Below are 15,919 nucleotides of genomic sequence, written 5' to 3' on the forward strand. Positions count from 1 at the left end.
TGGGAAACTGAGGTTCAGGGAGATAATTAATTTCACAGAGGGCAAGACGATGAATTTGCTGTCATTGAAAAATCCATCCTCTTTCTGAGCTCATACAGCCTGGAATAGTTCCTGAAGCATAAACGTTCTCTGCGTGAATGACTGGACCAGGCTTCAGTAACTGGATCTTTTTGTAATCTGTCTGTATAAATCCAACAGAATAGGAAAAACTAAATGCAAAAATTAGAACAGCAGCTGTGTTTGTCAGTGGCGCTCAGGAAATGCCCGGGGCTTTATCATCCTCCAAGGTTACAAACTACTTCAAAGCCTGGGAGGGGCTTGATTCCTTTTGGACCTCTTCCTAGCCCTGAGCTGCTCCGGAGGGGCCACATTAGGAAGGAGATCAAGCTGCACAGGCAGGCGCCGAATTAAAGGAACTCGAACCAGTCCTAGGTGGCCGGTGGCAGCCACCACTGAGGGTTCTGAAAAAACATTCACTATTGTGACAGCTTTATCCCCTTTGTTTCCTGTCCCAGACTAGGACCCTTCTTCCTCTCCAATGTCTGGTGATATTCAGGCTCATCAAGTCTCTTCATGCTGGGCCCTACCAACCGTTCCATTCATTCCCCCCCCATCACCCCCCACACACACACACACAACCTTCCTATAAACACAGAAGCATACCTACTATCCATACTCCTATACACAGGCAAAAATTGCACCAGTCATGGACTCCGGCAAAGAAACCTCAATATCCCCAAACACGCTGGGATCTGTCACATCTTTGAATCTTTGTAGTACTTCTCTCTGGTTGGGATGACTCTCCTTCTCAGGCAAACTCCTATTCAACCTTCAAGACCCATCTCCAATATCACCCCTTTGTGAAACTTCCCCCCACGACCCCATTCACTATTGAGTTGTTCCCTTATCTGAATACCCAGAGACTTTGTTCATACTTTACTACCATACATAAAGCACTATCTTCATCTGTGCATGTCCTAGATAGAAGTAGATACTTGGTAAGCGTTCACTGAATGCGTACAGGAAAGAATGAGCACAAGCTGCTTATAAACCCTCTGAGAAAAAGAAAAAGAGTCAAAGCGGGAAGGAACCCGCACACCATCAGCCACTAGATCCCAGCTTCAGGACCAGGCAGCTCTCAACCCTTGGTCTGGAGCCGCTCGGCAAGGGAAGCTGACTTTCTGGAGGGGGTGGGGGGGGGAAGTGGGAGGCTCCTAACTTGCGGAGGAACAATGCACAGCCAGTCAGAGAGAAAAATGACCCTCATGTCAGCAGCATGTCAGAAGTACTGAGATCTAGAAGCTTCTGCATCCAGCTCGGCTCCTGTACAAACGTGGTCCAGCACTGGGCACTCAGTTATTGTGCTCAGGCTCTGATCTCTCTTTATATTTACCTAGAAAATGGGATTTCCCGAGTGCCCAAGCTAGGAAGCAGCACCGTTCCCTCATTTCTAAATGAACGGTTTAAAAATAAGAGGACAAAAATGACCAAAACCAGTGGTAAATCTGCTCATCTGAGATCTTCATCCCTGTCCCAAGGTCCTGAGTCCTAGATTACAATGATCCCGCCCAGGAAGGGAGAAGAGCGCCAACAGTTAGTGACCATCCACTGTGCACCAGCTGCTTGACCTGCACAAACGGCTTCGAGGCAGATGTAATCAGGCTCTTCTGCCAGATGAGGACAGAGGCTCAGAGAAGCAGAGGAACTTGCCCAGGGCGCCCAGCTTGTCAAGCGGGGCAGCCGGCCTCACTCGAGGGGCTGGCTCCAGCACCTCACCCACTGCACTGCAAAGACAGCCTCCCGCGCACACTGGGGGCTGGGGAGCAGGTAGCAGAGTCAGCTGGCTTCCTTTGCTGTTTGTCCTCTAAATGACCCCTTTTCAACTCTGTATCCCACGTGGGAAGGACTCTACAAAGGGTTTGAGGGAAAACTCCATCTACGCAAGGAAAACTGCAGAGAGGAAGACAGAAGCTGAAGCCTTTGCTCTCCTTTGGATGGTCTCCTTTGCGGACCAGGTGTGCCTGGCCCTCCCCTTCACGGCACAGCGACAGAACGCGCACTGCCCACACCTTGACTGTGGGGCAGTCCCGCAGGCCTTGGGACTATAAGCCTGGTTCAGGGCTGCGAATAGGTGCACTTCCACTTTTTTACCAAAGCTTGGCAAAGGCGGAGAAGTGAGAAGATCATATATTACAGGATGTGAAACTAAGTTTCAGGCTAGCAAACCCTTGATCAGCCTTCCTTAACAGTATCGCTATGGTGCATGTCAGAAACACTCACTGTATAAGCCAAACACGGCCTCATTTTTTTGGAACACAAAGGCAAAAAAAACACCGAGTTATGATCCTTACGGCAAAAACAAATGGCTCATCAAAACGGCAGGACCTTCCCTCGGGGACAGCAAGATGCCTAGCAGTGGCAGAGAGATTTGCACCATTATTTCTCCCTTATTTATTCATTAACAAAAGTGCATTGGGTGATTACCAGGTCCCAGGCACTGTCCCAGGCCCTGGAGATGCCGCAGCGACAAGATGGACAAAATTGCCCGTCTGAATGCAGCTTACATCCCAGTGGAGGAAGACAGACAGACAAGGCAAGCTTGCAAAGCACAGGCAACGTAAGAAGGTGATGCACGCTACAGAAAAGATACAATGAAGAAGGCAGGGGAATGAGAAGTGCAGGCCGCACAGTGCAGGGCACCAGCTCCCACAGTGCCACTCCCCTAAGGAGCTTCTAGAAAAGGATGGATAAAGGAAGGCTTCCCAGAGGGGGTGACCTTTGAGCAATATTGACCAGCAGACCGGGGGCAGGGAGGGTGGGCATTTCAGCCGACAGTCAAAGGCCCAAGTGCACAGGCAGACAAATGTCCTTAGGGGTGTTGACTAGCTGAACGTATCAGTCAGCTCAGGCTGCTGTAACAAAACACCATAGACTGGGGCCTCAAACAACAGAAATTAATTTTCTCCCAGTTCTGGAGGCTGGAAGTTCAACATCAAGGTGTCAGCAGGTTGGGTTTTTTGAGGCTTCTCTTCTTGCTTGTAGATGGCCACCATCTCACTGTGTCCTCACATGGTCTTTCCTCTGTACCCACACATCCCTGGTGCCTCTACACGTTCAGATTTCCTCTTCTTATAAGAACCTCAGTCATACTGGATTAGGGATCACTCTAAAGACTTCATTTTGACTTAATCACCTCTTTAAATGCCCCATCTCCAAATGCAGTCATATTCTGAAGCACTGGGGTTGGGACTTCAGCATATGAACTTGAGGGGATACCATTCAGCACATAACCCCTAGCTTATCAAGAAATGATTTCCCATGGATAAAGAAGAAGAGGTGGTGTGTGTGTATATATGTGTGTGTGTGTACACACACACACACACACACACACACACACACTGGAATATTACTCAGCCACAAAAAAGAATGAAATGTTGCCATTGACAGCCACATGGATAGACCTAGAGATTACCATACTAAGTGAAGTAAGTCAGACAGAGAAAGACAAATATTATATGATATCACTTATACGTGGAATCTAAAAAATAATGCAAATGAATCTATTTACAAAACTGAAACAGACTCACAGAAAACAAACTAATGATTACCAAAGGGGATATGGAGCGGAGGAGGGGTAAATTAGGAATATGGAATTAACACATACACACTACTATATATATGAAATAGATAAGCAACAAGGATTTACCATATAACTCAGGGAACAATATTCAGTATCTTGTATTAACCTATAATGGAAAATAATCTGAAAAAAATATATATGTAGAACTGAATCACTGTGCTATACACGTGAACCTAACGTGATATTGTAAATCACTATACTTCAATTAAAAAAAGAAAGAAATTTAAATTGTCTAAAAAAAAAAAAGTTCCCCTTGACCCCTTCAGAGCAGAACACCTCAAAGCGGTCATCCAAATTCATTGCTTCCATGTCTTCATATCCATTCTTCTGAAAATGTTCTTCTTAGGATTCTAAAGCCTTCCATGGTGCCAAGTCCAACGGACCCGTGTATCCAACCACCCAACGGGTCTCCTAAATTTAACGTGTCCAGCATGGAGTTAAGTGGGCTTCTCCCTTTGCCTTTCCTAATTCACTTTATCTGCTACCACCGTCTTGCTAGATTAACCCCAAACACAAGAAACACCCTTGATTTCTCCTTTTCCTTTAAGCCTCCCATCTAAACAACCAAAATCCCTCTGGCTCTACCTCCAGAATTTCCTAAATCCACCTGCTGTTCACTGCCCCCACCACCCCTTCCTTGGGGCTAGCCTCCACCTGACCCTCACGTTCACTGTTGCTGTTACTCATCCTTCCCACCACTTCCCCCCACCTCCTTAAAATACCTCAGTGACTTCCCCGTGCTCTTAAAACTCCACCTCCTCCCCATGGCTCAGGAAGGCCCTGAGCAATGAGCCACCTGCCATTTTCTCTCAGCTCCTGTCATGTCCCTTCCCTCCCCTGCTGTCACACTGGCCTTCTTTCACTGCTCTGAGCACACCTGGCTCTCTCCAGCCCCAGGTCTCTGTACTTACTGTTCCCTCTGCCTGGAAAGCCCTCTCCCCAGCCCATCTCATGGATGACTTGTTCTCACCCTCAATGCTCAACTTCAGCACAGACCTTAGCCAGTCACCTCCCCAGAGCAACCACTCCCCCCACCCGGCCCCTGCAATAATGCTGCCTCACCTCCAGGTGGCACCTTTCAGAGCAGCCTCTTGATTACACGGTTACTGTCTGTACTTCAACTACAAGGGCAATGCCAAGGCAGCAGGGACCTTGACTCCTGTCACTGGACCAGTGCGGATAGAAGAAGGAGCCCCAGCTGAGCAGAGGCATCAGCGGAGACATGAACAGAAGCACTGGGATCTAAGCGCTCACACGGCGTCATCCTGGACAGACGCACGTGGCCGGCCCTCAGAATGTTCTAGCCTCCAGTGACTCAGGCCATTCAGAGGAGGTGTCTGAGGGGGACTCTAGTCCTGGCCACCTGAGATGCATTTCCCTCTCAGCACTTGGGAAAGACCCACTCAATCAAAAACCTTTATCTTTGCAGGAGTCCCTGCTCCCTGGCCCCAACTGACAGGACAAGAATTTTCTCCATTGTTTGGTGTTGCGTTTCTCCCTAAGACCCTCCATTAGCTCCTTATCACCTACAGGCACTCCAAGCCATTGTATTCAGCCCAGATTGCCCACTCTGGCCTCATCTCCCACCACCAGCTCAGAGGGCCTGCACTCCAGGCATATAAACTCCAAGACTTCTGCATGCCCAGCTAAGCTTTTGCTTACACTTGTTCCCTGAGCCTGGATTGCTCGCTTCCTTTCTCTCCATCTCTCTAGAATGAAGCACTTCTTCCGAGTTAGTCCCACACCAGTATATTGATATTTCCCATTTGAGCCTCTTACAGCAAGTCTCTTGGATCGATGGCTACCAGTTTACTCCACGAGATGGTTGTAAGACCCTAACACCAAACTAAAATTGTTACTAGAGTATGATCCACCACGAGTCACCACAGGAAACACGGCTGGGGCAGGACAGCTGAGACGGATGCCACAGTAAAGATCTTACAGGATGGGGTGGAACCCAGTATGGGGATGCCGGCCAGTGTAGGAATAGAAGTGGACTTGGAGTCAGGCAGGGAGCAGCGTTCAAAACCCACCTCTGACACTGCTTAACAAGGCAGACTTGAGCAAGCCACTTCCCTTCATCCCTAAGCAAGATCATGAACCCCCGATCAGAGTCAGTAATTGCTCGTCCCTCCTCCCTCCCCTCCCTGGCCTCCCCAGGACTCTGCCGTGAGGCACGCTGCCATTCTGTGACCTCTCTGCCTCTATCTCCTGCTCTCGGCTCTGACCTGAATCTCTCAGGTCTGAGGGATACACTTTGGTGATGTCACCCCAGCCTTCCCCAGCTTATTCCCATCCATAGACTTCACTGTCCCAGCCCTGCCCCTGCCCACCTACCCTGATGCTGGCAACCACATGAGATTTCAAACCTCAGACACAGGTTTAAGTTGCAGCTCTGCCCCTCACAGGTCGTGTGATCTTAGACTCAGCAAAACATGTCTACGTGGGGTGGTATTTATTCCCTCACCAGCCATGCGTTCAATCCTCTGGCTGACGTGTGAATGTGCTCTGTGACCTGCAGACCCCACGCTCATCGTTGTTACTTGGAAGTCAGGAAGGGCGTTTTCTCCACTGTTCTCGTATCTGTGAAATTTAGGTTATTTGACAAAAATTACAGACCGTGTCCTGTTGTGTGATCCCTTAGGATAGCCTATCTATCTGCACTCGATGGTGGGTTTCTATCTGCCATGCGATGGTGGGTTTCTTGCAGGTGGGGATGGTGTCTTCTGTCTGTCTTCCCCTTCCTTGGCACAGAGAGGTGCTCAGAATAAGTTTGTCGTGGGCGTCAATGATTTGCTGACTGAGTGACTCCAGTTGGAACCTGTCTTCCAACATCTCTAGGCCCACTTCTTCATCTGAAAGATGGAGAGCACATGGCCCCAAGAGGCAAATGTAGTGAAGGTTTTCTTCATCCCTCTCCTTTCCTTCCCTCTTCTTCATCCATCCCTTTCCTTTCGGAATTCTCCTCTGGACAGGTGCCCCACCTCCTGCCCAAGCTCCAGGGGTTCCCATACCCCTCGAGGTGCCTCTGCCCAAAGGAAAGCCTGTAGATGAACTACGTGCTCAGTGTGTGAGCTTGTGACATCAACGCCTCACCGAATGTCTCATCAGGTACAGTTCATGTGACTTATCTGATGGCTCACCTGTCCAGGACTAACCACACTCACTGAGAAAATGAATCACTTGCTAAAGGGGGCTAAAGGAGATTAGAAGCCTAAGTATTCTAAGCTGGTGAAAATTCAGACACTGCAACCACGGATAGGAAGCAAGGTTCTTCCAGGATGCACTCAAATCCACACCGCAGAGGAACACGGCTGAGAACAGACTATGACGTTTTCCATCCATCCAAATACCTACTGGGGTACAGTTCAAGCCCAGCCACTTCCTAGCTCTGTGACCAAAGGTAGGTTAATTTATCCCTTTAAGCCTCAGTTTACTCATCTGTAAAATGGTGACAATAACACCTATTTAAAGCATTACTGGGATGATTAGAATAATTAAATAGATATATTAAATAAAATCAATAAAAAGAAGTAGATATAATAACTAAATACATAGGATAATTAGAAACAGAAACCCATTCTATAATGAGTACATTATTTGTCTGCATAATAAGTACTCAATAAATGAAATTAAATTTAGTATCTTGACTCTAGACTCACTTTTTGTGTGACTTTGGTCACGATCTTTATTTTCTGCACCTTAGAGTTTTCATCTGGAAATTAGAAACAACTTCCACCCAGCAATGCCATGGTGAGTGTAATGCGATACCGTAGACGTGAAACCATCAAGCCTGCCACGTGGCAAAATGTAATTTCGTTCCACGGCTTATCCGTTAGACAGGAGCTGGGGAAAGCAGGAAGCTGAGATCATGTGTCCCTCCCTGCAACACCAGGAGCCAAGGAGCTGCCCAAATTTGATTCTGGGATTCCGCTTGAGCCCTGAAGCAACTCTTAGCAGTGATGATGATGTGTGATGTTCATCCCACCTACTACGTGCTAGGCTCTGAGATAACTGTTTCCTGGCTCCGTCCCAGGCTAGCTCCGGAAAGCAGAAGTTTTGTGAACGACAAACCTGTCCACAGGAGCTGGGGATCCTCCCGGGGAAACAGATCGCCCCTTCTCGGACTGCCAGGCGCCCTTCCAGGGAGCGCGGGGCACACAGCTGCAGCTGGAGGCCGGCCGGGCCAGTGCACACTTGCCCGATTGTGTCAGCAACCAGTAGGAGAAACAGTGTCCGCTCTGAGATGCACAATGGTGCTGTCAGCCTCCCTCTTCAGGTGCTGCCCACAGGGCACCTTTCCAGGGACAACAGAGCTGTTCCTAATGCGTTCACTGCAGGCTGTCAGGACCTTCCCACGGGTCTGCTTTTTGCTTCAATAAACTAGCAAATGGCATTTAGGTAATAGCGATAATAGGCGATGCCTTGAAAGGAACTTCCAGAGCCACCTATTTTAGCTCCATTTTCATCGTGTGAGGCCACTCTCCTGCCGGTCATCATCCCAGGTGGTACTGGTAATAGGTATACTCTGTCCTCTTCGTAGATTAGAGGAGAGAATCGTAGACTCTTTGAGCCAGAAGGAAACTTAAAATTCACCTAACCAGTGGTTCTCAAACTTTAGGTTATACTAGAACCACCCCCTTCCGAAGGGCCTGGGGAAACAGACTGCTGCACTCTGAGCCCTGAACGCCTGATTCCAGAGGTCTGGGGTGCGGCCTGAGAACACACATTTCTAATGAGTTCCCAGGGGGTGCTGAGGCCGCCAGCCCAGAGCCCGCACTTGGAGAACTGTGGTCCAGCCCCATCAGTTAACTTCACGGTGGAGAAACAGGAGCCCGGAGAGGGGAAGGGACTCTCCGGGGGTGACACCAGGAGTGAGGAGGGGGGCTCCTGACAGGCAAGGCAGTCTTAGCCCGCCCGCCCAGGGCCCTTCGAGCTTGCTTTTGCGGTGACGCTCTTGTCTCTACGACTGGGAACTACTAACAGAAGTTAGCGTAGGGATTGCCTGGGGTCTGTCCAACGTTTTCAGAAAATGGTCCCCAGATTTCTCAGGGGAGGAAAGAGCTGGGGCGATGGGGAGGGCTGGTGGCTCAGTGTGGCTGGGCTGGGGGCAGTGGGCCGGGAAGGCGTGGCCGGTGAGATCCATTCCAGTCCAGCCCAGCCCCGCAGCCCACCCGGCCGGGCCCCAAGCCTTGTGAGAGATTCCCTGTCCATACCCCCTTCTCTGCTCACCTGTCCCTCCATTTACCACCGAGCAGCATGGCTCAGGGAAGCTTGCCCAACAGCAAGTCATAGCCAGTGAAGAGCCAGGTCTTCACCATCTCCGTGCAGAGGAACTCAGCCGCTTTGACACCGGCTTTGGGTTCGAGTCTACGTCCATTATACACACGGCCTTCACTGCCCTCACCTTGAGGGTGGTCTTGAGCATGAGGTTGATAATAGTCCGAAGCTCCCCTCACGATGCCTGGTACATAACACGTGCTCAAGTCATCACTTCACCCCTTGTAGTTCTGACCCTGGGCCAAACGGTGACTCATCAGATTTCTATATGCACTGAAGACTGTGCCACACACAGAAAAAAACAGCAGAGAATCAGAGATGCCTTCTCTGACGAGGTGGAAACTGTGAAAAATGCCTTCGGAGGCTGTTCCGCAGAGCTGACAGGAGCTGGTCCATTTGGGTAGGAGAAAAGGCCCATAGCGTCAGCATCTTCACCCTTTCTGGGGGTCGTTAAGGGTTTGCAAGAGCTTTTTAAATCTAGTCTGTTTTCAACCTCCTTCACGTGTCCCCTGCATTCAGGACCGGCAGCCACTGAGGCCAAAAGACCAGCCCAACCAGTCTTTAGCAGGAGTGAAACATACATCTTTAAGCTAAAGAGTCCAGAGACAAGAAAGGAAGCCCCCAAGAAACAAACAAACAAAAACAGACGGAACCAGCTGGGACCAAGGTGGTGACCAATCTGACCTCCAACAGATCCCGTCTCATTATATGCTGATTTGACGACATCAGCATATTAAATGACACGCCTACCTACCAACGACCAGGGCCAGACATTAAGGACCAAAAAAGGATAAAGAGGGGGTGGCACCCCTCTCCCTCGAAAAGTCCCACCCCTTCCCCATAGACTAATGCATATGCCCCCCGTCATTAGCCTCACTCCTCCTCCCTTTGTCTTTACTCTTTAAATTAAATTCCTCTTGCCACGTGGGCAAGAAATTGCTCTGTGAACTTAGTTCCCGCTTCTCCATCTTTTGGCCACTGAATAAAGCCTGTGCAGCTTTGATCTCAGCTTCAGTTTCATTATTCCCGCTGCTCCTACCCGAACGGAAAAAGAACCCTTCCCACCAACACAGAGAGCCTTGGCCGGGCTAGGGCCCGAGCGGGGTCCATAAGATTTAATTCCGTACCAGCTCAGCCTGGGGAAGAAACGACTTGCGGGAGAAAACAGAACACGGTAACATCAAGTGATTGCCTGAGTGTGGTGTATCAGCGCAGTCTAGCAACAGGAGATATGAATGTTGTCCTGTGATTTTTGTCCTTCCCTGACTTGGGTTTTTATGGAGAAACTACTTTTTGTTCAATCTACGTATATTAATTCATTAAATAGTAATAGCTAATACTTAGAATGCACTGAATAGGCACCAGGAGCTGCTTCAAATGTTCACAAACATTAATTCATTTATTCAACCTGCACAAGCTACAGGTATCCTCCCCATTTTAAAGGCGAAGACGCTGAGGCACAGAGAGGGTAAGTAACTTGCCCGTGGACACAGTTCATTAGCCCAGGCTGTGTGGCTCCCGAGTCATTGCTTTGAGCCACTACTTACACGCCCTGGGCTACCCTCCCAGGATTCCAGTTATCCCTGTGCGTGTCACAGGAAATCATAATTACTGATGTACTTGTGGGTCTGTCTCTTCAACACCCCCTGCCTCCGGTCTAAAGCTCCTCCTAGCCTTCGATTTGCTCATCGTGTGATCGTTAGCTGTGCGTGAGAGCCTGGCACGTGCCTGGTGTCATGGGCCTACAGCAAAAGTGGAAGGGACAAATGCACGGGTGATTATGGGAGAGCAAATTCGCGTATCCGTTTGAAAAAAAATACAGTGCAAGAAGAAGATCTAATATTGATTGGAAAAATCCTCTATGTCAGAAACTTTATATGTATGTTGTTATTTTTCATCTGCAAAACAAGACGGTGAAGAAATATCAGCTTGATTTTACAGATGAGGAATGAAGGGGTTAAATAACACGCCCAAAGCCACTATCCCAGCGTTCTCCCGGGTCAGAGAAAAAATTGTGAAAGTCTCTGAAATGGGAATAAAACAGATTACTAGGTGTTTTTTCTAGAGCATCCTTTCAAGATATCTAAAACTTCTGTGCTATTTACTACTCTGTAAACTGTAGAAAACTGACAGTAATGCAAACAATTCTTGTCCACGGAAATGCAAGTGAATTTTGGTCCTCGGAGACACAGCTGATTATTGCCCTGTGGACACTGAATTGTTTTGCATCTATTTGCAAATTCATTTCCCAATTCCTGACTGCCTGTGTTTGTGTGTTCTTTGAATTCTCCATTGAACCTGCCTGTACATTTTACTGGTTTCCTCATTAATTAATGAGTTAAATAAAATTCTTGGCATGTATTCATTATGTATTTCCATGAGAGTCTCGATTTTACCTTTATTTTAATTTCAGCAGCAATTAGGATTCAAATCCATGTTTGTTGGTTCTTTCTGATAAATTATACACACACATACACATACTCACGTCACCGCTGATCACAAGTTCTTTATCATAAAGCTCTCTGTCAAAGGCAAAATAAGCTTGGCTAAAATGTCAAAGCAACACATATTTAAATAGGCCTTTTAAAAATTGTGTTTTTCAGTATTGTCTATTAAGGACTGAATTAGAAAGGTTTGATTTGAGTAATGCAGCAGGTCATCCCCGGGGGCAGCCCTGGGTTCCCACTATAATATGTACCCCAGTCCTCTCTATTCTGTGCAGTCTTTGTTTCTGTGCTTGCCTGCCTCCCTCTCCACCAAAGCCACAGGGCACGAGCCACGTATTTTCTTCTGTTTCTCCTACCCTACACTGTAGCCCACAGCAAACCAACACACGGTCAGGGCAAAAGAATTCAGGCTGGAATCAATCGAACTGAACTGAACTGGGCCAGCCTCCAGCATCTACCCAGGAATCCTTACCTTCCCACAAAGCCAGGTCTTCGAGAACTGTCTTCCAGAGATGCTATCCTGAGAAGCCCGGGGGAATCCCAGATTTTTCTCCCAGGAAGGTGACCAGAAGGTTATCAAGGCAGGAAAAATGCCTGCTGCCATCAGCAGACCCCGGGGTTAACAGGTCCGGTGCCCCTACCCATCCATACACGCGCTAAATGAGACGGTGTGGCTTTGATGGAACAAATTCTGGAGTCAGCTCCTGACTCAAGTCCTAGGTACACCAGCCCATGTTTCTCTGAGTTTCAGCTTTATCATCTGTGATGGTTAATTTTTCTGCATCAACTTGGCTAGACTATGCCTGGTGCCCGGATGTTTGGTCAAACACTAGTCCAGATGTTGCTGTGAAGGTATTTTTTTAGGTGGGATTAACACTTAAATCAGTAGACTTTGAGTTAAGCAGAGGACCCGCCATGATGTGATTGGTTTCATCCAATCAATTGAAGACCTTCGGAGGAAAAGACTGAGGTCCCCTGAGGAAGAAAGACTTCTGCCTCCAGACTCCCTTTGGACTTGAGTTACATCACCTCTTCCCTGGGTCTCCAGGCTGCCAGCCTGCCCTGCAAATTTCAGACTTGCAGCACCCACAACTCTGTGAACCAATTCTTCTCTCTCTCTCTCCCTCTCCCTCACCCTCTTTCTCTCTCTAAATAAAAAAATATTAAATGACAGTCCAGGGGTGAACTTGCAGGACTGGGCTGTCTTGGATATTACAGAACAATAAAAAATTTACTTTCATAGACCCAGTGAGAGACTATCCTACTTGGCTATTGTCCTGCAGATAAACGAAGGGCCAGAGGAAACTCTAATGCATCACAGTGAATCCTCTGCTCTCCGCGCTGTGTGACCACCTCACTTCCAATAGGTGTCTGCACCTTTGGTTAAATAAACAGAAAACTTAATGCAACCGGAGAGCGGATATTTGCCTGAGATGAGGTGGTAGCAAACCCATAATCCACCTGAAATGTTGCACAACTGAAAACTGAAAGATGATTCTAAAATGTGATCTCTTCTGAGGACCACTTTACCAACCGCAGAAAGGTCAGTGAGCGAGTAGGCTGTTGGGATCGTGTTTGGAATGTTTTACGGCACCCATAGTCCCCCAGGCTATTCCATCTGATCAAATGCAGACTGAAACCAACAGGGTGGCTGCTGCCACCAGACTCTGCATTCACATCGAATTCCATGCGTGTCTATGAGTGCAGCTGTCCTCCTGATGGGGACTCCCCGAGGTGTCCCTCACAAGGTGTGAACCTTGGGGGTCCACACTCCCCAAGGTGTGAACCCACTCCCTCAATTCCTATCACTATTCCATGTGTATCACCAAAAGCTCTGATGGGAAAAAACAAGACAATAATTAACTCCAAGGCCACATTTCCCCTCTTCTGAAAATTCCCCTTTATTCTGTTCCGCTTTGTATGTTAAGTTCAGCCATATAGTCTAATACAGCCCTGGAGAGATTGTACACGGAGCCCAAATATATACTAAAGAATGCTCTGAAATATGGACACTAAATTGTTTCCCATTTTTAAATTTCCACATAGGAATTAAAGGCCAAAGAAATCGCATCTAAAATAATTCCCCTTTCAAATGTCTCATTCTACTCAGAATTAGAGAAAGAGGTCCTGATGAAAGTAGATTCTGGACGGATTTGTTCCAAAGCGGCTGCTTCCTGAGCTCCTTCCAATGGAAGGGATGTGATTTTTTTTTTTAACACTCGCAAAGGGGCAGAAATCCAATGCCAAGTCTCTCGTATGCCTCATTTTTCCAAAGATCCATGAAGAACCACAAGATTACCTCAGCACCACCACCACCACCCACACATGTTACAAAACCCTAGCAAATCCCTCGCTCTGTGAAAATTAGGGTGGCGAGACCAGTTCACTGCACAGTTCAGCACCCAGCCCACCGCTACAGATTTCAGAAATTCCTGTGAGAGGACAAGAAATGGAAAATACACGGGAAAAGTTCAGTCTGCTTGGTTTCAGCTGCAGCAGAAGCCCAGTGAGTCTGGCCATTTTTTGGTTGCGTTTTTTTTTCCAGAAGCACAAATTCAGCAGGAAGCCTTCCCTTGGAGGAGGTTCGGGGTGATGGCTGCAAATAGATGGCTCTTCAGAAAGTGACATTTGAGACACTGCCGTCTTCCTGAAAACTTGAGAAATTTGAAGTCTCCGTATTTATTACAGGCTCCCTTCTGCCTCTTAAAGTCTCTTCGTTTGTTTCCCCAGGCGTTCCTGGCACCCCCAGTGCCTAACCGTGTATCCCATCAATCTCTGCGCCCTCAGCAGAGCAAACCACATTTATGTGTAGCGTTTTGTTTCCTGACAATTCCGTTTTGGTTTTTTTCTCTCTGCGTTACTCAAGAAGATGGAATAACCCTCATAAAACAACTCCTTCCCCCGGCTCACAAAGGTCTTTATCCTTTTGTAGATAAAATCCACCATCACGCTGCTGTGGTTGAACCCACTGTCTGGGTCTTTCAAATCCCTAATAATCAGAGTTTACGACGTGAGCACTGACGAGCAAGCCGAGCCCCACCTCCCTGGAGGATGGAGATCCAGAGACTCAGATCCAGTTGGTCTGGGGCGGGACTTTCACATCAGTGATGTTTAAAATACCACCCCCCTCCCATTAATTCTAAAATCCAATCAAGGTTGAGGATCTCTGATGGTAGGAACTCGAAGGTTCTCTGTTCTAAACCAGCATCAGTCACAGCTGTAATGCTGATGGGGGCACAGAGCTGCAGCCTCCCCAAGGACAACGGAGGCCCACAGGGTCTGTAAACACTCTGCCTCCCCACCAAGAATCTGCTTCTCTTCATGTAAAACTCGCAAACTTTATGCTCAGAGATTCCCAGCCGGAACGCACCGAGATCTATCAGCGACTCCTCCTCCATTCTGCACCAGGAACTAACAGGCCTGCAGGAACCAAATATCAGGTTTTTTTTTTTTTTTAACCTGGACAAGGTGTCCACAGCCCCCTCTCTCCTGGAAGAACAGGAGAAGAGCTGGGATGGAGATGACCTGGACCTGAGCCCAGATGAGGCTCCGCCTCCCTCTCCTCAGGTGTGAAGATGCTGGGAGCCCACCCGGCCAGCCTTGGGCTCGGAGGTCGAGAGGGGAGCGAGCAGAAGGTGGGTCCCCCCTGCTCACACGTTTTCGGAGCTGGGCTCCGGGGGGCTCTGAGAGGGCCTGAGACTTGTTCAGCCAGAAGTGAGACTCAGTCCAGGCACCTCCCTAACACCCACCGTCCCCGCCCCCAGATAAACTTACCCTTCCCTCCACGCTGCCACCCCCGCCTAGGACCCTGGACGTTTCTATCGCTGCACCTGCCCCACCTCAGCACACCATTTCTTAAACGTCTATCTCCTCCTGAGCACGGGCTCCTCGGAGCCCCTAGCAGCTAGCATTTCTTCAGGCGTATAGTGGGTCTGCAATGTACTTTACTCCCTCAGAGGCTGGCTTTATTGTCAAGTACTAGCTCTAAGGTACCAGACACCACTCATTGTCCCATAAACACTCACTCTAGGCAAAAAGCAGCTTATAAATAAATGGATTGGCGCTCTTGAGATCTGGCCACTGGATGGAATAAAAAGGACTGTCCTTGAAGAGTCTGATGAGTGAAGAAGCCTTGTCCCTTAGGAACAGTGGAAGCATGGAGGCGACGGGAGGCGGGTGCTGGGTCTAGTCTCCGCAGGTCGTTTCTCTCTCTTCTTCCTGCTTCTTTCCTGCTCCTGCTGTGTTGTTCTTTTTGTTTCTTTCTCACTTTATTTTGCTGGCATCCTTTGATAATTTTCATCTGTTTTATTGAAACCATAATAATATATTCACATAGTCCTAAAAGTCAAAGAGTGTTACTAGAAGACACAGAACCAAACTCTAGCCTGGCCTGGCCACCACACACATACCCATTCTGCTCCTTGGAGACGGGCCTTTCCAACTCTTTCAGCTGTTGATTCTGGTATTTCATTTTTTCTATTTCTAAATAACATGAACGTACTATAATATTTGCATTAACCAAATTGAGATACTACTTACTGACTTACTATGA

This window comes from Pseudorca crassidens, chromosome 14, assembly GCF_039906515.1.
Source record: "Pseudorca crassidens isolate mPseCra1 chromosome 14, mPseCra1.hap1, whole genome shotgun sequence".
Taxonomy (NCBI): Eukaryota; Metazoa; Chordata; class Mammalia; order Artiodactyla; family Delphinidae; genus Pseudorca; species Pseudorca crassidens.